A 23,660-nucleotide genomic window follows, 5' to 3' on the forward strand; every position below is an offset into this window, starting at 1 on the left:
GTAATTTCTATTTCGGGAATAAACAGATCCAGATTAGTCAGATGCCATTTCCAGCATTTAGTGATGATATTTATTTTCTTGGCTTTTCAAAACCACCAGTTAATAAATCTCTAATTTTTGGATTTAGGTTGCGAAACGTCACTAATGTGGAAGAAATCATTTTTATGTTTTTCATCATGCTACTATTTTTATCACATTTATTGGCTCCTTTAAGCCAGAGAAGGTTGGATGAATATTCAGTTTGGGATTTCACCCAAAATTTCCTTAGCATAGAAAAACTTAAGGGTTTTGTCAACAATCGTTTTCTATTTCCCCGAGGCAGTTTAAATTATTAATACTTTGCAAGCCTATCATGGTAAGTTTGGTTACGATTAGATGCTTGAAGAAGTGTAACCATTTTTCGCTGATAATTATATTCCTAAATCTTTGTATCAAATGAGTGTTTAAAATTTTTGGGCTAAGTATTAAGGGCACCTTTTTTCTCCGCGTAGCAATCAATCCTGGGCTATGAATAATATATTTGGGCCCAGAGAGTTGTGGGATTTGTCACCTGCTCCCAAAGTTTTCTTGAAACTCTCTAAATGTTGAGAATGAAAGGTATTTTAGGAGGTAGACATTCATGAAGCCGGGAAAAGATCGGGGGACATACCTATGTGTACTTTTAAATCACTTATGACTGCTTTGAGTGATACTCGGGCCTTAAATCCTTATGCCCACATTCCCCATTTTCCAGGCCACAAGCTCGCCCTCTCCTTCTGAGCTAAATCCAAATCCAGAGACGTTTCCTTTCGGACGATACATAGAGGGGGGTTATATCACTTTAAGCAGGGCCGGCTGGCCATGGGAAGGCGATTTAAAATTAGCCGGCGCCCCATCTTGAGTTTGCACGCTCTACTGGCAGGGGTTTGGATTCTAGAGGATCGAGCGGGTCGGGCCTAATTTCTGCTCCTTCGGACTTCACTCATCACGCATCCACGCCGGCCTACTAACACCCAACCTCCTCCGCACCCTTTTCGGGTACTAACTCATTTCCAAACCCATTTTCCTTTCATCCACCTCTTTTCCTTGCCGCCACGTCTGTTTCGTCGTCCATTCTCATTAATCCTTTGTTCTCTCTGTGACTTTGGGGCCTATTTATAAGTTTTATCTGCAGAATTGAGTGGAAATTCAGCTATCGTTGGTAAAAGTGGAATTTCTCGGAGCAAGCAGAGATTGTAAGCTCGCTCGACGTCATTATTAAATGCTTTTGTAAATTACGTTAATGAATAAATATTTTGAGTTGGGATATTAAAATTATTTACGATTTTAAATTTCCTTCAAAGTGTTCTGTTCTGTGTTCACCTTAACCACGTGAGTTTGGATTTCAATATATGATTTTGCCCTCGACATTTTATTAGCTTAGTAACATCATGGTCTTATTGGATTCATTCATTTAGTAAAAGAGGCGAAAAGCAGAATTTGACTCACTCATTGGGTGTAATTTGTACCAAATTTAATTTTGTTCGTCCAAGTAATGCGGGTAAGCATTAATTAAAATCCTCCTTCCTGATTACTTTAGTAACTTTTGAACCCATATCGATGGAAGACTCGTCTCAGTGTCGTTTATTAGCCGAGAAATTGCAATAAATTTAATGCAGTTGCTTACCGCCCTCCTTCCCCTGGATAATTCATACCTTGACTCTTGTTCATTAATCTCATTATTTTAAAAAGTTCCAAAACTAAATAATTACATTCTTAAATTCTTTATGTAGGTTTCCGCGTAGTGAGATTCCAATTTTCTTCCTGTCTTAATCGTTGGCATTTGGTACAGCCTCTCTGCTGAATGGTGTCATAGGTGGTGCTAATAGTCAAAGGGGAACCTAAGGTCAATATTTTTTTCAGGAAGCCTTTAAAAAAGTAGGCTCTGTGAATTAGGAATGGATAGACTTAGCAAAAATATAACCCTGACTTGTAAATCTTTGCTTTTGGTTTTGTGCCTTGGAATCTTTGAGGAATGGAACTTATGGTCAGATTGGGAGAATTACTCACTATTGCTCTGATCGAAGGGGATTAGGTCTTCTCCTTTACCTTTCTGTACCCGCGTTCCTTTCCCCGACGTTTCCCTGCTAGAATTCGTACCTGGCCAACGTACCGCCATCCTTTAACATCCTTCCCTCTCCCTCCTCCCTTTTAACCTGGCCAATTCGTCTTAATTTCTGTGCTGTTTACACCGCTACTTCCCTCCAAATGGTGCGGCCATCTGAAGGAATCCTTTACATTCCCTCTTTCTCTTTGTCGGCCGCAATCTTCCCCTTCCCCCACTTCCACTCCCTTGGCGTCATCCCTCCTGACCTCTGACACCAAAGTCCTTTCATTTCCACCAAGGGCTGTGGTCTTGCTACCTTTTCCACGGTTCCTTCCTTCCCCCTCACCCTAGGTCCCTCTTTCCCGTTCTCTCTGTCGCCATCTATCTCTCTGCCCCCCTTCCGTTCCCTTTGAGGTTTCTTCACTTCGCACTTCCATCCTCCTCCGACTCCTCCCCGTCATGGGCCCAGTGCTCTCTTCTCTATGGCTCAGGATTTTACGGCTTTTTTGAATTATCATTGCCCAGTCGGTTTCCTTAGACGATGCTATCTACACTTCATTCGGAGTTTTCATTTCACTTTAAATATATCAACTTACAGATACTTGTATTCCAATCGAGTGAGTAATTGCCAATTACTTAACATTTGTCAACATATGTTCCAGTTCTAGACTGATTTCATTTGCGACATCGTATCGCATGTTCGTTAAGGCATAACCGGTAGCTAGTGTATTTAGTCGTGTAGGTTTGAAAAGTAGATGGTATTCAGTCCGAGAACCACTTATTGAAATTTTATTCAATTTTTGAATGATTATATTGCTATATGTAACATCATCTTGTTGATTTTAATATTATGAAAAATTATGAGGTACTTGAAAGCAAAGTAACATTTTTCTTAGGGTGGATCTTTGGTTAAGGGAGACTTATTTCGTTAGCTTACTTCTGAAATTATAAAACTTGGATTGTAAATGAGTAATGGTTCAATTCAAAATCTTCAGTTTAGTTCCATGTAGACAAATATGTTTATTTAAAACATTATTATGGAGCAATATTATACAAATTTAAATTTACTGATCTTCGAAGTTTTTCACAGAAATCGAAATTTTTTTCGTGCAGTTCATTTGGATTCATAATGAATTTAGGGCGTGAAAACGCTAATTATTAATTACGTTAATATGAAGTGACAACCAGAAGGCTGGATACCATGTGAAGCGACTGAATAGCATGTCCAATTCCTATGGAATTTTCTTTCGCTCGCCACATGAAAAGTCACTTCGTCATAAATCAGGAGTTTCTACATGATACCTACTCAGAGATAACACCATTTTGTGTTCGCCTCGTACGATTTCGTGCAGCGGTGTGCATTATTACGTAGAACTAATCTCTCTTCTGGTAATTGATCCAGGATATCCGCTTTACCAACCGCTTCGACCGCAGCCAAGAGCTCCTATATCATCTGCGTATCTTTACAGCTCTACCATGTTTACACCTGCTGTATTTCCCTACCATAGTGTGGTAATAATGTTGGCGATGAGTCCCATGTATTCAAAGTCACGACTCATGCCTAAAAAAACTGCCTAACTTACGCTAACCCCAAAAGCTCCCATTTCATCCCGCACCTCATCAAATTTGTGAATGAGGAATTCCCTAATAATTCGACGACTGGCTAACGGAGCTAAACGAGACTACTTTGGTATTGGCAAGTTTATAGTCGGTATCATTAATATGTAAAACAAGTGACTTAAATTGTTTTATTAGTCTATATATACCATAGGTCAAAGAATGTTCTGGAAAAAAATTACGACAAAAGGAATCCAGCGGAAGTACGCATATTAGTTCACCGAAATGTATTGGCAATTATCCCGATAGTTTCTTTTTGGGTTCATGCGTTCGTGAAGTTGATTTTTTTGGGCCTAATTAACACAAAGTTAGTGATGTGAGCGATACCTAGTGATTCACTTGACATTGAAACACGGTTTACAGGTTTGATATTTGTTCACTGAATCTTATAGGAAATAAAATTTTTACTCTTTTTCGCATATATATATATATATATATATATATATATATATATATATATATATATATATGTATATTTATTTATTTATTTACCTATGTTCTAATTTTCAAAGTATTTCACTTCATCTTGACACGTTTTACAAAAGTTACGCTTCCTATTCGTTGATCAAATACTTGTTTAAAATTTTTGAATAGGACCGCATCTGGACAGTCAAGGGGAAAGAGACGTGACTCTGTAAGAGATCTTTTATATTATTTGGAATTTTGTTTCCATTTATAGTAGTATAGGAGGTTTCATGGCACCCAGTTATAAAATTTTATTTTTTTAAGAATCTAAGTAGGTAAGCAAGACGGTACTACTTAGGAAACTAGCAAATTCACAACATTATGCCGTTATTTCTTTAATCATTTTATCAGACATCATAATGAAGTGAGATATTTTTATCAAGGAAATTGCGAATATAGTTAGTTTTAAGTGATAAGAAATGAGGTTTTTTTTCATCAGTGTTTTAAGTTTATATTTTCTAAAGAAAATGATTATGTCATCATCATTCAAATAATGGAGGTCATATGATATTTTCGTGCAATATTATTTTCAATTATTACATGTTGATATTAATCAAAAAGAGGCATTTATTACAAATGGAAAAAAGTAATGTGATGGCGGAATCGGTTAATTATGCTACTGTTATCTCTGTATAGTATTGATCACACCGTAAAAGCTGTTCCTACAGTGAATATTGCAGCCCTAAGCATATTTGCTTTCTCACGATGTCCATTGATTTTTATGTTAGAATGTTTGCACTGATATCTTAGTCGCTCAAAGCAGTGTTTATTTCATAATGCTCCTCTTTAGAAGCTTTTTGTAATTTCGGTATCTGTGAAAAAAATCAAATCACATCTTGGTTTGCGAGATGGTAAGGGTTGTTACCGATTGCAGTTTTGGTGCATTTCAGGCCGCTTCCTTTGTTGTGAATCGTCGTCATGGAATCCAAAGCCGTGGAGCACAGAAGGGATTTTGTGAATAGTTTATCTAAGTGAATTACGGTCTCATAAACGAGTGGGTACTTCTATCGCCCGCAAGTCCCTCGCGGTCATTCTACGTAGACGTCGCTATTTCCGATCCAGCTCTTGAAAATGAAGGCCTTTACGGCATCGTTTGTGCAACCCGCACGACTGAAAGTCATGCGGGCTGCATGCACGCCCAGGACCTCCGAAGAGCTTCCGTCTACCCACGATCGCTGGCTTCCACTCCATAACTTCTTTGTCCCCGGCATCTCATTTCTTCTCATTATGCTCCCCTTTGGTTCCTTCCTCTTCTATATCTCTTCTTCACTATCGTACTAAGCTCATTTCTTCCGTCCCTATCCCGTCGGGAGTTTTCACGTTCGCCCCCCGAGTTTCTCGCACCCGCATCATTTCTCCACTCTGTCCGTCCCCTTGGTGGAAGCGGTAATTACGCCACGGAAATGAGGGAATGTCCGCTGCTCGTGCTTGCCTATACCCATCACTTCTATTTTCCTCCACACAGACACATCACTTCCCCCCCTTTACCCACTGGCGTGCGCGAAGGCTCTCTTAACTCTCCCATGTAGTCCTCCGGCGACCGGCTCACTTTCACCCATTACAATATTCCTCGGACATGCCTGATACCCTTCTTCCTCTTCAACCCATTCCTTCCACGTTATCTACCGTCCTTCCATTTGTTCCAACAGTTTCATCTCCTGTGCCATCCACGTCGTTTTCGCGCACTGCCATTTGTGAAGAAGAAGCCGACGAAATCAAAGAGGGTTGGGAAGGTCGTTATGGTGTTGGCGTGCACTCGTTGCCGCCTGCCGTCGGGCGTCTTTCAGGCGAGAAGGGTTTTGGACAAACCCTTCCCCCAAGCCATCCCTTCTCTCGAGTTAACGTAACGGAGGTAAAAATATCCCTTCGGCCGCACTATATTTCCTCCGCTATTTACCGCGAGTCATGAAAACCCGGGTCAACCTAACGCTGTCACTGTAGGTTAATTTCGCGTCTTATAAATGGCTCCGAGATTGAGTGGCCTGCGAACATCTAAGTGTTTTACGAGCGCAGTGTTGGAGAGTGTTATCCGAATCTAATTTATTTGCTCCCAAGGTGATCGATATTTTCAAGGGATCTAAATCCCCTTTAGCCGTGGAAGTCTTGCATTTTCACTCGACGGAATAAATTTAACAGCCGAAATACATTGTTGAATTTAGATGTACGTTGATCATAATTTTAAAAACAAAGCATTTTAGGTGATGCTCAAGTCTTATAAACATTGATAATTAGCAATTAAATAACCTCATCTCTAATAGAATAAAACGCAATTTAAAATATTTTGAAAAATTGTTATCCCGTTCTTGTCAGATTCATAGGTGTAGAAACGTAGAAAAACACTCGGTTGCATTTACGCCTATGCATGCAAAATGAGGTAATCCATCGGTAGAAGCCTATGCGTGAATCTGATTTAAAAACACCTTATTTTGTGATAAATAGTAGAAATAATATTTTGTAGTTCATGTTCATGCAGTACTCCTGAAAATGATCGTAAATTTTTTTGATTTTAATTTTTTTGAAGGACTTGTAGTATTTTTCCAGTTATAGTTATTATTTAACAATTGGAAATAGTTACTACTCGTTGCGTTGCATTCATACACAGATCAATTATTCATTGTTTTGAAAATATGTTAACGTCTATGATAAAGGCTGCGATGTTTGAATGCTAAATTAAAGTGTCTAAATGAGAGAAAAGTTTATAATATTTCTCATTCTATATGCCAGCACGACAAATCATTTTCTTTCATTTTCAAGATAGACCGAGCTAAGTGTACTTCTTGGCATGCATTCAAAAAATTTTCATTGAGAAATCCAATGTTGATTAACCTCACTTTAACTCCTTCACATTGTCTGTTTCTCCAATGTCAAAGTTCCCGATGAGCAACGAAATGTTTTGGATGTATCTCGGCTTATAAGCTCATGTCGTTGAGGCCATGAGTATCATCCAAGAAATAAACATCACGATTTCGCCTTAATCTGCCATGGAATGGACGTAATTAACCCTCCATAGCGTGTATTAATAAATCTTTCTCCGCCGTATACATCCATATCTTAATTATCCTTCCAATTCCCACCCACTCTCACCTTCGCTCCTTACATATCTTAGAATACCGTTTCGCCTTCGCTTCTCCAGCTCGTTTCAACACCCTTCCTCTTCCTTTTGCTCCATTAAGCTCACTGGCTGCGCGTTAATTCGAAATATCTGACGTATTACGCTTGAGAGTCATATTTCACACAATAGTCTCCCTGCAGGAAGGAATAAAAGACGGAGGATGCTCCTCTTAATCCATTAATATTAACAACAAGGAAAGGTTCGAGTAAAACAATGGTTTAAGGCTGAGTGTAAAATAAGTAAGTGCGGCGTTTGAATATATTTTTTTGAGATTGAAGAAATCTTTGCCAGAGGTATTGCCGCTTTTCCAGCAAAAGGTTTAACTAAGATTGATCTGGATGGGGTGAGTTGGTCGAAGCAATAAGTTTGAAGGCTAATGAAAGCGGTAGGTTTTATTTGAAACATTGCTTGCAAGAGGTATCGTGGGAGCGTGGAATTTTCCCAAAAAAGGTCCATCCAGTGCATCATTTGTTTGTATTACAACCTATTTTTTTTTAAGAAACTTCTAATGTACAGTTTTTCAATAATTGAAGGAATTTGAAGTGGTACGTGGGACCAATTACATATTTATTTTGCTTTGTTTACACAGAGATGTCAGGAGCTTATGGCAACCAGTCAAACCAGTGGGTAATGCCTTGACATGGAAGACTTCAGAAAAGTTAGAAGCTTAAGCCTGTTTTAATGATTAATATTTATTTTATATTTTCAACGACACTGATAAGGTCTGTAGATCACATACCTATATTCAAGCCTTACTCCTGTATTTTCTGCGATTTTATGTACTTAATTGCTATTTTTATTAATTTATTTCAATATCAGAAATCGGTAATTTCCGTCAACCTAATGCGATACTAAAATTATAATTACGACTATGGTAGGTCTATTAGATAATAATAATCAATGTTTATGAATACATAGTGGCATCTGAATGTCATGATGTCCTTTTATCACCTTAGTAGTTGAATATCGGTATTTTACTGGTTGGAACTCCGGTTGATGTCACAATTCTTATAAAACGTGAGCTTAATTAATTCAAAATAAAATTTTACGATTAAAGGAGAAATCATGTCGCAGTGTGTAAATCCATCCCCCCGAGTTTGTTGGTTTGAATGTGAAAGGTGAAAAGCGATTTTCACGATCACAAGAGCACACTGTTCAAGTTAATTAAATATCATTTCATATTCTGTTTCCATGATTTACCAAAGCAGTTATGTTAGTTAATCAAGTAGCTTCATTTCAAACGTTAGAATTGATAATCGACTATAAAATTGCATTTTGAATGTTCAATTTTAGCGATTATGAAATAACTTAACTGCTGCCAATTAATAGTTTTGAGTGGAATTTTCTGGTTTGACGTCATTGATCAATGTGAACGAATATCAAATAGATACTTTATTCTTATTCTTCTCCAGTTAAGTAATTTCGTATTAACATAGAGTTGATGTCGAAGTTATTGCGATGGAATTGACCAATTGCCTAGTTCAGTCAGCAGATTTTGTATTCTAATCATGGGACATGGGAAGGACGAGATGGTATTACATTTATGTTTGCCCTAAAACAAAAATATTCCGTAGTAACCTTAGTTAAGATTATTAAAAAATAAAGTTTACGTTAAAGCTATGTCAATTTTTGTGCTACACTTTTAAGAAAATGGCACATTGAGTTCTGGTCTGAGTGATGAGTAGATGCATGAAAACTACTCATTTTTGTCCATCTTCGTTGATGTCGCCATTTTCAATACCTTGGATCTTCTTACAGACCCTCTACGTAAGGAGCACTGTAAATGGTACTAATGACCGAAATCTGGCGCCTTCAGATCAGAGTCGATGTTGACATGAAGGATATATAATGCATATCTTTTCATTGTTTTCTCGTTAAAAGATTTTAAGAATTTACTGGCTTCCATGTCACATTTTTTCCTTGCTTGTTGCGATTTTAATCAGTTTTATTTTATGGTTCATTAATATCTATTGTATTAATTCATAAATAATTTGCAAGTAAGGCTCACCGAATTTTACAGCTTCCGTGCACCTTCAAATTATTGATTAATAAAATCTTTCGAATGTTATGGAGATACTGGAATTGTTTTTTTATAGAGGTTATCTCCGTTTTCTGTCCGAGGACGGACCGAGGGATGATGGTGGAGAGAACGAAAAAAGAGCTGATGTTCATGCAATAGGGGGCACTCTTTGTTAAGACAATCATGACCCAAATCGCTTGCAGGTCTCCTTCTCTTAGGTAATGGCGTAGTGGCAAGTGGGTAAGAGGTTATTGCGGAAGCCCGTAGCTTTGGTCGTACATGTGGGGGAAGAACATTAATCTATTTTCGCCTTTGGGGAATCCCTCGGGTGCATTATTTCACTCATCGTTTACAAGAACCGCAGAGGCTGTTTGTTTTCATTGGTTTCGCTGATACGTTTCCTTAAAATACTCTTTCGATTTTACTGAACTGCTTACACTGCTTCATTCTTACTTTTACTAAACACATTTCCTGTCCAATGTTTTGGCCATGTTTTTTTTCCGTGAATATTTAAATTTGAGGAGATGATAGAAATAATGAATTATTACATAGCCTGTTAATATTTGCGTACAAAGCATTCAAGGATGATAAATTGACCTTGAGTTAACTATAATTTGGATAAATAGAAAACCAATTACACATTCGCTCCGTATTAGCTTGGAGATTTGGAATGTACTTTTCGGCTCTTGCTAACATGCTTAAAGATAACAGGCGTAAAAATTTAATGCGTTGTCCGATTCCGCCGTCGGAGCTTGACTTATTTATTCAACGCATTTTTATCGATATTGTAATTCACATTATAGGTCTAGTGTTAAGAGTTAATGTATCATTTTCGTCATCATCACGGTTTTCTTGACAATCTGCCATAAGTTATGGTGTTATAACAACTTTTGGTACTATCAATGTTACCTTATTTCATATTCGGTTGCATTTTAGCTAATACTGACGCCTATTGCCATTTCTAAGTCTTAGTCATCTAACTCACTGGATACTAGTTTCATTGCATTCCAGTACTATTTTACCTTGATGGGCCTTTGGAGTTGAAATAAGCCCCTGTGCCGTTTCACTTTTCGCGGAATAATACCCCTATGACGGTGAATTTCGGTTTAAACTCTGCAATCATACCTTCACGTGTTTCTCTTACTGTTTTATGGTAATGCACCGGAATGATGAAAGTTCATTTTTTTAAATTTTTTGTTGGTAAATTTTTATGTTTAAGTGATTTTGTTGTTATTACGCAACGCGCACGTTTTGTAAAATTTATTTTCTGACTTAAATAAATAACCCTTAATCGGTTTTGTAATTTACTTTCAATCAAATAATAGTCAGTTCAATGTTTCAATGCTTGTTAATGGCGAGAAACCATGAAGCCCGGCCGTAATTAATCCTCGGAAAAATGCATATGAATTTTTAATTGTATTCGTGCACAATCTTTTCGTTTTTTAAGCGGGTACTTGAAGCTAAAACAAGGGGTTCTTTTTACTGGTTTGTATTTGTGCAACTGCGGTCATGCGAGCAACAAGGCGCATTTAGCGCAAGGCACTGGGAATTGTTGGGAAGCGGGCGGTTGACGTCCTGCCCGGGCGGGGAGGGGGTTGGGGGCGAGGGAAGGAAGGTTGAGTGGCGGGCGTGCAGAAAAGGGAATATATCAGTCGGCGGAGGGATAGCGGCGGTTGGCGGGGGGGGACGCGGGAGGAGCAGAGCACGTGTCCAGTTCAGACTGGTATGCCATGGGGGTATGGTGGTGGGGGTTGTGGCGGACGGGAGGAGGGAGGGCGTTGGGTGTGTGCATGCGGTGTTAGTGTCCTGGAGTTGTCGGGACTGGTGCGGGAACTGGAGGATTGAGGGAGGGGTGTCGGCCCTCGTGATATCATTGGGAGTGGGGATGAGGACGACGACTCGTTGGACTGGCGAGGGGAAGGAGGTTAGGGGGGCGTTAACCATGAACACGGGGGAGTAGGGTGGGTAGGTGGGATGGGAGGGAGGGGTGAAATAGCGTATCAGGCGGAATAATTTATGGGCGGGTGTACCACGTGATCAATATGCCGGTCCATTTCCCAGCGGCACGATGCCTCATATCGTCGCAGCGCCAGCCGTAATGCTCACTGCAATCTCCCACACCAACCGGCGATGGGGTGTGTGTTAGAAAGGAGTTGGGCGAATGGGGGGGAAGTCGTGGTGAATTCCCCCTCCCCCCATTCGCTACTTTTACATTTCCTTCCGTACGCTCTTCACGAGGAGGTAAACCTTATGAGGGCGTTTCATCATCTTCTGCACGCGCACCGGCGCTAATATGGCGCGAGCTTCCAGAACCGTGCCCTCGTCGGGCAAAATATCGACTGAACAGTCAGTGAGCGAGTGGTTGGTGATGGGTTACTGCCCTTAGGTTGCATTAAGGATGGAGAAGGGGTTGAGAAGTGGAACCCTGGAAGCTATTTCTTTTCCTCCTCCCCCAAACCCTAAATGTTTTTGGATTCCATTTCTCTCCCTCCCTCTTTGCGATGTTTTCTCATTCCCTTCGGTTTCAAATACGGGATAAAAACTCGTAGTCGGAGAGTTCAGACGACAGGTACGAAGAGTGGACGCGAGGAAAAAAAGAATTATGTTAGTATTTTCTTTTATTTTGGCTGTTTTTTTTGTTTGGCCGGCCGGTGTACTATTCAATATGCAAACGCAGGTTGGAGTCAATGGTCGTCGATTCCTTTTTATTTATATATATATATATATATATATATATATATATATAAATATATATATATATATATATGTCTCTCTCTCTCTCTCCGTTACTCCCCCTCTTGCGTGCGCTTTGACGGATGAGAGAGGGGGCGTTGCTTTCAAAACCAAAATTCTGTTCGCGGCTTTTGTTTCGATCGTCATCTCTTTTGAAAAAATTTGTTACTTTTTCCGTGTCTCAGTTCTAGCAGTTTTTATTGTTCGCCCTGGGAATAGCGCTTAGGTTGTTGCGTTCCACTTATTTTAGGTCATCGCTGTGCCTTCTTATTTCCTAGTTGCCTAGACTATTCCCTCCATCCTTCTGGTTGGGACATTTGATTTTACTGCATGGCAATAAAATGACATTAACCCGTTATTACCTTTTTTTGCTTCTCGAGAATATCACGTTGAGTAGATGTATAATTCTAGAGACTTTAATAGGATTTGGTTTTTATATCAGTAGGTATCAATAAATTGTAGATCAGTTGTAACTCTAGTTGCTTGAAATATCCGTAGGATTATTATAGAAATGTGATACATTTGCGTTGTTTTACGTAATTCAATTTTCCTGCAAAGCTTTAATTACTGTGATATAAATGTTTTTTAGTGGTCTAAATGATACTTACGACGTAATTAGTTGAATGTACGGTGTTCTTGAATGAAATATAATGCATCTTTCATTTGCTATCGTTATTTGAAAATATCGAGGAGGATAAATTTTTGTAATCAAGTTTATGGTTATTACTGCAATGATTGGCGAGATTGAGATTTCCATGTCATTGAATAAATGAATTTACACAATGCGTAGATGTTTCGTATACCCATTCAGGTATGTTTCGAGATCAGTTTTTTATATTTCTGTGAACCTTTCTGTGGTTGTCCCATTGGCTGGGAATTTTGTACCGAGGACGATGTCGTCATTAATTTCAGTTGCCGCATGTTGTCTAATTACTACCCCACTCAAGTTTTTTGAGCATTTCTCATCTAAAAGAACCTTCGTTAGCAACCTAATGTGCGGCTGCTGTAATTTTCGTGCATTGTCATTTCCATTTTTCGTCTTTTATTCAGTATTGGTTATTTTTTGCTCTTTGATTAATCTAGCAGAGAAATGTGGAAGAAAAAAACGTCCTCCATCTCTTTCAAAATAAAAATGCTGCATCTTTGTCTGAGAAAATGAGTGTTATCAATTAACCATTCAGAATATCTCGTGAGCTGCAACCGGTGGCTAAAGATCTCTAACCTGGCGTCACTTGAGCATTAGGGATTATTATTATTCAATACGAAGGGCATACACCCTTAGCCTCTCTTGGGAACCTGTGTGATGCGCCGCTGTGAAGGAAATAGTGTGGTATTGGCTCACAGTTGCTGCCAGCGGATGAGGTCATTATTATCTAGGGACATTCATATCCTGTAACGTAATTAAGTACTGCATTATGTCCACATCGACCTTCATTCCTGTCTCTCATAGTTTCCACCGTAATTTGAGACTGAAATATTTTCCTTACACAGGCGTGTGTAGAAATAATGCTTAATCAATTATCATACTTGCATAGTTATTTTTCTAAGATTTTAATTTCAGGTCCATTCGCGTCGAATTAAAATTTTTTTCATCGGTTGTAGCTCTCGTTTCTTAGAATATCTGTATTACACTAATATAATTGTCGAGGGTGGTCTTATTTGCTAATTTTAAATCAATAGCAATTCACTCGATTCTTACGCATTTTGAATATTTCTTAAATGAAAATCTCTCCATCGCTGGGAAAGTATAAATTTGCTCTGTGAGGGCCGTTTATACCTGTATTTGTCACGTAACTTTCACTGGTCTCGGCTTCCCATTTTCTGACGATACTTTTTTTTTTCTTCCCTGCCTCTGGTTTTTATTTTCCTTTAGAGCATCTCCCTACTCCTCCCTTCCCTGGCCTAGCTCTTATTATATAAGCTCAGTTTCCCTAGTCCTTTGTTCCTCTTTTTTCTTCTCTCTCTCTTCATACCATCATCACCTTCTCTTCAGACGCCCGCAGCCATCCTCATACTTCGTCCCAGACCCTCGACCCTTCTCCCAGCAATCCCTACCCTTCGACTGCCGTTAACTTCCCTCTTCAATCCCCTTTCCGTCGTCAACCGCTCCAATCTGCCGCCACCCTTTTTCCCATCGCCACGAAACTCTCAGGTTTTCTCCGTAGAAATATATCACGCCCTCATTAAAATGTACGCCGAAATTAGTCATCGCCTAATTACTCCGGCCAAAAACCTTGAGATTTTTTATTGCTCCCCGTGACTTTTCCTCCTTTTTCATCCTCTCTGCCCTCAGATTCGCGTTCCTTTTGTGTGGTGTCTGTCCCAACTCATACTCCCTCTCCTCTTTTAGTCCTATCTCCTATCCAGGTGAAATCTTATACCTAAAGTCTGGCTAGAATATTCTTTTGCCGACCGTAGTTTATGGCCCAATGAGTTCGTGAGATTTGCGTCTTGGGTTTTGGTAAGACTGGAACAATGGAGTCACTATTTTATAAAGCTCCACGAGGGTTGCATTAAATATATTTTGTTGGAAGTGTTGGAATAGTAATTTTGGAGATGGAATCTCCTAGGTTTGGCAGTCATAAATTAATCAGCAATGGTGAATTTCGTTCGTGAAGTGGGTGATGATATTTCTGTTGAATTTATCTACGTCTTTCGCAGTTTTAGATGTTTATTTTCGCGAGGGATTGATTAAAAGGTGGCTGATTCAAGTTGATTTTGAAAAATCTTATTGACCAGAGTTTATCAGATATTTTGTGATTCCATACTGTGCGCTCATTTTTCTCGAGCTAACAAATTTTTTTAAGCCCTAATAGTTAAATGCCCAGCATTATAAATGTTCACATTTTTTATTCAAATAAGGATGCTTTTTTTTAACAACAACTCTTAACAACTAAGGTTTATACAGAAAAATGTTAATTTTCCTGATTCGTAAAAAAAGATGGTGATCCTAAATCTAATTCCGTTTCTCTCTAGTAAACGGGATTTTAAAGAAAAAATTACCATATGATGAATGAAGAGTGAATTTGTCAAATGATGGAGACATAAATGAGGGAAAACTCCTTGGTTCTTAGTCAACGCGTTTGCTAAGTTTTAACCCAGAAAATTACAGTTTTCAAGAAAAACAATTAGAATATTTTGATTTAATGTCGCTGTTGCAGTTTTTAATAATTATTTTAGGTTTCCATTTTCTTAATATTCTGGGTTTATGTTTTCAAAACATGTAATATTACTTCAAATTTGTGTGTTACTCTCAGGTTAATGCGATGGGAGTAAAAATTAAGGATATGTCATGTACGTATTTACAATGTATGGAAAGTAAGACCAGCGAAGAAGTGTTAAGGCGTAGTGGTGGAGGAGAAAGGGTTCCAGAGGTCCAACGGTGGCGGAGAAATAAGGTGTATCATATGTGTACTTTTATTGACGATGGCGCATTGAATACTGATGAAGGTTTGGATGCAAGGCAAGAAAGGTAGAGGGAGGAAAAGGATAGTGAGATCGGACAGAATGAAAAGAGTTTGTATTTGAAATTGAGGGACAGTTAAAAATAGTGTGGGGTTTTGGACTGTCTTTTTGGACGGAGCTGGAAAGTGTGGTGATGATCATTCTGTGTCCCCTTACAAAAAATGATAGACTACCGACAATAATAATAATAATAATAATGGTGTCCCAAATTTTTGTGTTACATTTAATAATAAAGTAAGATAGAATAGTAGGTGCTTCTTTGGAATAAAATGTCTTTATATACACCTGAATATTGACTTTTTATACTCTTGCTTTACTTTCCTTTTGAATTGCTCGCATACAACTGTCTGTGCAATAAAATGCTTCGTTTTGTGCCTGGGTGCTTTTTTTTCTCCTGTACTTATGTTTTTTAACTTTTATATTTTAGCGTATCGAGCTCTCGACTTTTTAATTACTGCTTTTAGCGCCACCCGCTGTCTACATTCTTGAATATTTCATAAACTTCGTTCTTATTTTCTTTGGCAGTCCTTGTTTTTCTCCCTCTCTCTTGAAGAAAAATGTTATCTTTTCATATTTGGGTCCTTAAACTGAATTTTACGTTTCATCCCTCTTAGGATGCTCTCACAATTTCGGTTAATTGCTTCTTTTACTTACCATATAACCATTTGCACATGATGTTTCAGTTTTAAGCGACTCTTGTCTCTACAACAACCCCTGTATTTACAGTTCATAAATCCTAATAAAATGATTCTGGCCTCTGAACTAGCTCCTAATTATATTTCTAGCGTTGGTTTTCGATATATGTACTTATCTTATTTTCACAACCAAAGGAGTTTCCCATAGGGAAAATAACGCCTTATACTCCTCTACCTATTGTATACCAATAGTTGTGATTGACCAAGGTTGATATTATCACCTCAAAACTATTATAAGCTTTTGTTTAAGATAAGGCGTATCTTTGGTGCAAGTGGTTATCCAACAATATCACTATTTTCTTCTTTCGCGTTTGTCTGTTTCGTTGGAAATTCCTCCAAGCCCGTGATCTCTGAGTGCGCTTTATAGTCTACTTCTATTTGTGATTTTTATTCGTTAGTTTTTTATCACATCCTCATTTATTCGTAGAACTTTAAGTTACTTGTATTGAAAAATTATTGTAGATTCTTGCCCAAATAATCGATTTAATCAAAGGGTAGATATTCATGTTTGAAATGGAATTAATTGTTCATTGTGGTTATATTGAACACTCCCTTCGCAGTACATAAAGTGCTTGCTTGTGTTCCATGGTGCGTAATTACCTGATAAGTATTTACAATGCTGGTTGAAAGGGCATGTTGCATTGTGAATCCTGTCTTACGGCTCATGGCGTAGTTGCTATTCACCTAAGCTCAGGGTGTGTAGATAATGTCGGTTGACACCGCGGGTTCCTTCGCTTATGTTCCAGTTTCGATTTCCCGAAGGTGGCTACATTTCTGTGTGCTCATGTTTGGAGATTAAATTGATTTTCTTGTGCGTCAAACATTAGGCACTGTATTTAACGTAGGTTCATGATAGTATTTCCTAAATCTGCCCTAAATTGTCTTCCAATTGCATCCCTATTCATTGATTCCTCTCGACAAATCGCTACAAATGGGACACACGTAACGTCTAAAGGGGTATGGTTTCCTTATTGTTACTCATATAATGATAACTGAATTTTTAAATCTAATCTCATTATTTTAATATTTGCTTGTCTTCTGTCTCGACGAGTAATGATGTTGAAACTTATGGACTCATAAATACTCTTATATTTAGATCGATGCAATGAATATTAGGAGTTTTTTAATAACGAGTCTGTTTTAAACTATCGATGATTTATAGCATTATTTTCTGTTGGTTTACTCAAAATATGTTTCATTGCACATTGCATAGATGCATCACGAAGTCCCCAGGACATGAATGGCCATTTCTTTCGATATTTTGTATAGTGGTGCTTTTTTAGTGACATCATTAAGACTTTTCTACAATGGTGAGAAAAGACAACAGCAAAAATAAATGTATTTTGGGGCTGTATTGAATAAAAAGGTGCGGAAAACACAGTGAGCATGGAGTAGGTAGGTAGAAGAATATTATCAGTAGAAGTAAAAGCTGTAAAAAAAAGTAAAAGCATACGAACCTGGTATTTATTCAGGTTTCCTTGCCAAGTTACCATAAGGAGGAAGAAATTGAGTATTAGATCAATTAGAGGGAAATGATTACGGGTGTTCCTGTAAGGGAAATTGGAACGCGAAGGATGGCGTCAGGAGAGTTGGTAGCGAGGTAGGGGGCTGCTGTTTTGGAACAACTAATTACCGCGGGGAGAAAGCTGTAGAACTCTGCTAGAGGCGGTGTTTAATATTAACGTACACGGTTTGAAACCCCACAATAGGTGTAGGCATTAGATTACATTATGGTTAGATACAGATTTATGAGCAATGTGATTCATTTGCACTGTTTACGAGAGCGGTTGCAGATTTAGAACATAATTTGGTATGAATTATGTGTAACATCGGGTTCAAGGAGAAAAACAGGGAAGGCGAATGCAGACATTGCATGTAGAAGCGATAACAATAGCAAAAAGAATTAGAACCGGGTGACAATAGAGAAAATTGTGAGGCAGAGATACTGGTACAATAGTTGAAAGATGGGAACATGTATAAAAAAGAATATTGAAAGCCGAGAACGAAACTTAGACAATATAAATGAGAAAATGCAGGAAACCACGGAGTACAGTTGTGATGATTAAGATAATAGAAGTGGGAAGGGAATAGAAGAATAGAAACGCCTAATTTTGAAGTGGAAAGTATCGTAGAAGAGGTTGGAATATTGAGAGGCTACGAAAGAAGGGAGAAACGGGTGTTCGGAACAAAAACGTGAAAGAATTATCATGAAAAAGAAAGATAAAAACTTTGCACGCCAATGCAGAAATGTCCGGAAAAATATAAATCTATCCAAGATATATTCAACAGAGATTGAAAGAACTCATGGTGGACCTATGTGGTTGCGATATTAGGCCACTTGTTAAGACATATATTGAGAATATGAGGTAAATGGGAATAGATTACGTCCAGGCATACTTGCTTACGAAAGAGAAAGAGAATGGAAGAGAAAATATGTGAAGAGAAGGCAAATGTTATCGTGGGAGTAGATAGGATTAGTTGGGTACTGATTTTTAGTTTAAACAATCTATATGTTCTTATGGGCTAAGTGGGTAGTATTTATGAGGGAAACATTTGGCCGAAGTTTTCTTTGGATTTGGTGTTAGTTTCGATCTCAAAAAGGGAAAGGTAACCGCATGTGAGAATAATAATTTTATATAATTATATGTGGATCAATAATTTTGATTTCACAGGCAGCTAAAGTGGCACGATGTATTACCTATGGGAATAAAAAGAGGAGGGCAAATGATTACTTTTGGAATAGTCAGTTTGATTTCAAAAGGTTAAAAGTCACTCGTAAAGCGATGTTAGTCCTGTGGTCACTGATAGAGGGGAACAGAAAAAATGAAAACATATATTTTGTTTTCTAGAATTTGAGAAGGTTAGTAGAGTTAATTCTACAGAATTAATGTACGTGTTAGAAAAAGAGGGCTTTTAAAACGTGGTGTGGAGAAGGATTTGCACCATCCTAAAATGGACAGAAATGAAAACCAGCGAAATTCAAGAAGTTGTGGGGGAGGACGGAGGGTAATGAGTGGAGATCCAAATGGATGCCGATGATTTCGCTTTGCAATGGAATATTTAAGGCTTTGATAGAGGGATGCACGTTAGATAAGCGATGTCCGGGAATTAATAATTAATAATAGCAATGATAATGAAATTGGATGGAATGAAGGGAACTAGAATGCATGATAAAAAAGAACAGGTGATTGCTGTAACTGTGCTGTTGCTGTGGTGGGGTGTAACATTTTGTCTTGTTAAATGAGGTTAAGAAATGCAAGAATTGTATTGTCTATCCCCTCCCTCTCAGTATTCTGCTTTGCATCCCTAATCAAAATAACCTGCCTCCTTATGTACTGTTTTTAATACATTTCTCATCCGTCAATGTTGTCTTTTCCATCCTTCTCCACGCCCACACCTCGTAACCCTCCTTCCTATTCCTATCATTTGGCTTCAACAATCAAGTTCGTAAGACTTGTAAAGACACGAAAACCGTCTCCTCATTTCAAAGTTATCATTATTCTTTTTTAAACTTCTTTACTTAATGCCCCTGTGTTCAATTCCCTTCTTTTTGCCAAAGTTTCTTGGCATAACCTAAGTCTTCTCGTTTTATCCCTGGCACTCCTATTGTAATTCCAAAGTACTTCGAAGATTCGTTAAATTTTGTACTTGTTTAATTTTTTTCCAGTCCAGTTTTATTTGTACTTGAGCTTTTTCTATCTCAAAAATCTAGTTTTTGCTCTTCTTCTTTCGCATTCCAGAGCTAACACTGACTTATTCAATGCGTTTATTAATGACTAATCCTACGGCTGACTGGCTAAATATTGCTTTATCATCCGCAAAGCTAATTAATTTTATGAACACCGACTCTCTTTTGTATATCTAGTTTTTTCTATGACATTTTTACCATTTACTTTTGTGGACTCAAATTTGAATTACTAAAGTATTTAATAATTGATGCCAATATTAAATGGCTTTTGGTGTTAATTAATTAATTTTTAAGTTTGGTTTTCCAAGATTTTCAATTTAGCAATAATGCTGTTCAAATTTCCGATCAATATAAGTCATTTATGAATACATCTTTGTTAATTTATAATATGCTGATAATCCGCATTTATTATCAAGTTAAATTATTTTCTGCGCTATCAATTATTTTACCTTATAATATGCTTTTCCGAAATGTAATTACTATGGATTTGGGGCTAAATTATTAAAAGTTTTCATCTACATTTTTATTAAAAATTTTTTCGCTTCCTTGTCTTGATCCATGGAAAAATCATTTCAGAATTTCTTTGTTTCAAACATTCCCCTATAGAAATAATGCAAAATTGATGAAACCTTGTTTTTTAATTTTACCATGCATTGCTCAAATGCATTCGTTAGCCCAGTATCAATCCCGTTTGATCATTTGTGTTAAGCGAATGTGTTGTCTAATCAATCCTCGATATTTCTGATCTAACTAGAAATCCTTTAGTTTCTGATCATATGCTAGTCAAATTGAGTTATATTTTCTTGGATATTTCCTAAATTCATAATTCATTTTCACATTTTTAATCCATTCCTGCACACCTAAAATCCGAGTCGGAACTCAGTGCTTAACTTTAGATTGTAATCAGCAGGAATCAACTGATAGGTCATTTGTATATGAAATCGTTGGTCTTTAAACTGTATAATGGTCCGCTTTCTGCTGGCGTTGAGAGCATAGCTATTCTGTTTACTTATTATTTCAGTTAACTCGCTTGTATGATTTAAATACAATCTAACGGTAGACTTGCTGCCAATGAACATACTAGTATATCGAAATTTTAATCGGACTTTAATTTAATTCGTCAAAACTCCATTTCGCTTATCTAATTGATAAGCGAAATGGAGTTTTGACGAATAATTTTGTATGCTTATCGTGTGCTTTGTTTTTACCCTTTATTTTTCTGCTGAGGAATGTGATGAAGGACCATACCATCTTAATAATATTCCTGTTAAACACATCTTCGCGTCTATCCGTTCGTCCATGCTGCTTCGAGACTGCTCCTTCCTTTATACCAGTCTCCATTCTCCTCTCCAGAAATCCCATCTCCCACCCCACGACCTCTTTTTATCACCTCTGGCTTCAATTCGAAAATCTCGTCCTCTCCCCATTCTACCCACCATTCAATACATTTATCAATCCGGAGATGTGCCCAAATGTCATCCAGTCATCCTCCTCTCCCCAAAAAAAACCCATCTTTGCCTCAAAAAAACCCGCCTCCCCCTACAGTCGTTTTCGGCCTGTTTCCTTTTTCCCATTTTAAACGATTTGCTCGACAATTTCCCTCGAGAGTATTCGTTTTTATCTTGCTCCGCGCTTTCCTTGTCATTGGCGGAATGAATCTCGTAGGCCAGATACAGTTCGTTCCAATTTTCGTTGTGATTTTTTATCCCTTTCTCACGGTTTTATTTCCTTTCGCGTCTCCCGGAATGGGTGCAAGCTAGCATTGATCCACAGATTTTTATTTGAGTTAATTACCTTTTCAAAACAACGGTAAATTTCAAATCAATAATAAGATTTTGCCGGAAATCAATGCGCTCTATTTTTAATATTATGCCAAACTTTCATGGCGAAAATTCTTACTCTGTTTTGAAAATTAATCATTGCCAATAAAATTTCCTTTGTGTACATTATGAATACCTTGACGATTCTATAAAAATGGGTAATAAAAATTGCAATAGGTTATTGATTCGCGTAAAATTTCAATGAAGTCATGTGAACGAAAACCATTTATCAAGCGCAATATGTACTTTTACATACGTCACACTTGGTTAGACCGCGCACTAGCTGAAACATCTCTGCTAGTGGTCGATGTCTTGGTTTGTCTGTGTTCATCTTTTGCGAAAACAACGAATGTGGAAACGGTTATCATAATAATTCTTCCAAAAATTGTATTCATTCAGGAGGAACCAAGAGCACATGCGTGGATGAAACGGACAGCATGTGAATTATTACGTGATGATTAGGTTGACTAAAGCCGTAGTTTATATGGTATATGTGAAGGTGGTGTGTCCTTTTTGATCTGATTTCGCTTACTCTACTTCGTTGAATACATTTCGCTATAAAAATGTCCTTGTGCTCCTTTAACAAGTTTCTTCATCATTTTACGGTCTGAATTTTGAATTCACATATCTTATAGGACTCGATTGTAAAATTTTTCCATTATGGAGTGCAAGTATAACACACGAATCTCTTATATTGATGAAAGAAGACATTGCTTCTCCGCGTATAATTTTTATATTGCTAGTTGAAATATTCTTTGTGGAAAAGGGAAGTTTATTCTTTCGTGTTGAAGGATTTCTACCGTGTTACGCCTGAAACTTTGTTAATGTTAATTTCATGATCTGCAGTACCCGAATGACCTTATTAAACTTTTCGATTCAGTAACAATGCTTACGTACGGCATGTATAATTATAATTAATTCTTTTAACTTTTTTTTGTTAGCGTACGCTACACAAGACTTGTATTTTATGGATCAATTCCTTAAATGGACGTTTTCCACCAAATTTTATTGAACATTTGGCTAATCATTGGGGGTTATTTTACAGAATTAAAGTTTTATTTGGAATTTCTCTTTCTCTCATAGTGTCTTTTGTAAATTATTGCTCCGTTGATAGGCTCGCCCGTCGAAAAATTTCATTTCACTTGCATATTTAACGAATACTTTCAAATTCCTTAGGGAAGGATTTCAGTGCTAATCTCTCGGGTTTAGTAGCATTCGAGTTACCGACACGCGCTAGATATCAAAGGATCAGTTAATCATGTTGCCAATCTCCTTCCATCTTTTTCCCTTTGGAGCGGATATGAGATGGGGCAGTGGTCCTTTGCTTTCTGTTTCCATTCCTGCATGAGCGCGCCTCGAATGTCACGGATTCGGCTCGGAAATCGTTTTAATCTCATAACTGTCGCTCATCGCCTGACGATATACACATTGCCCTTTCAGTGTGTTGGCAGTGAGTGAGGCTGGTCTAGAGGAGCGTCGGAGGGACGGAATAGTTGGGTTTGGGGCAGGCGGAGGGCAGAGGTTGGCCGTTCTGGTGTTCTGGTCGCAGGCTGAAGGGTCCGAGGGAAAAGGGGGCCACCGGCACCCCATCCCCTATAAAGAGGGCAAGTGTTCAACCGCAGCCACCATTGAGAAGGGGGCGTTTTCGGTGCCGATGATCTTCAGCAGTTTTTTTATTAGCCGGTATTATCTACCCGGGTTGTTTTTCATTTTTTTTGAGGGGGAAAGGGGAAAGTGATTCCAGATCATTCGGCCCGCTAGCATTCGTCATTCCCTCGCGCGACTGACGCATTCCTCTTTCGCATGCGGACCATCTTCTCATTTAAAGAATAAAATTTTATGTGTTCATGTATTTTGTCATTACTATGTTGAGAGCGACTCGTAAGCGCTTTGCTTGTGGGTGAATTTGTGAGATTTCGTGAACTATTTTAAGTATCGACCCATTATTTATTCAAATAATTTGGTGAAAAGAATGTGCTT

The sequence above is a fragment of the Hetaerina americana genome, unplaced genomic scaffold (assembly GCF_022747635.1).
Source record: "Hetaerina americana unplaced genomic scaffold, ioHetAmer1.1.p SCAF_6, whole genome shotgun sequence".
Taxonomy (NCBI): Eukaryota; Metazoa; Arthropoda; class Insecta; order Odonata; family Calopterygidae; genus Hetaerina; species Hetaerina americana.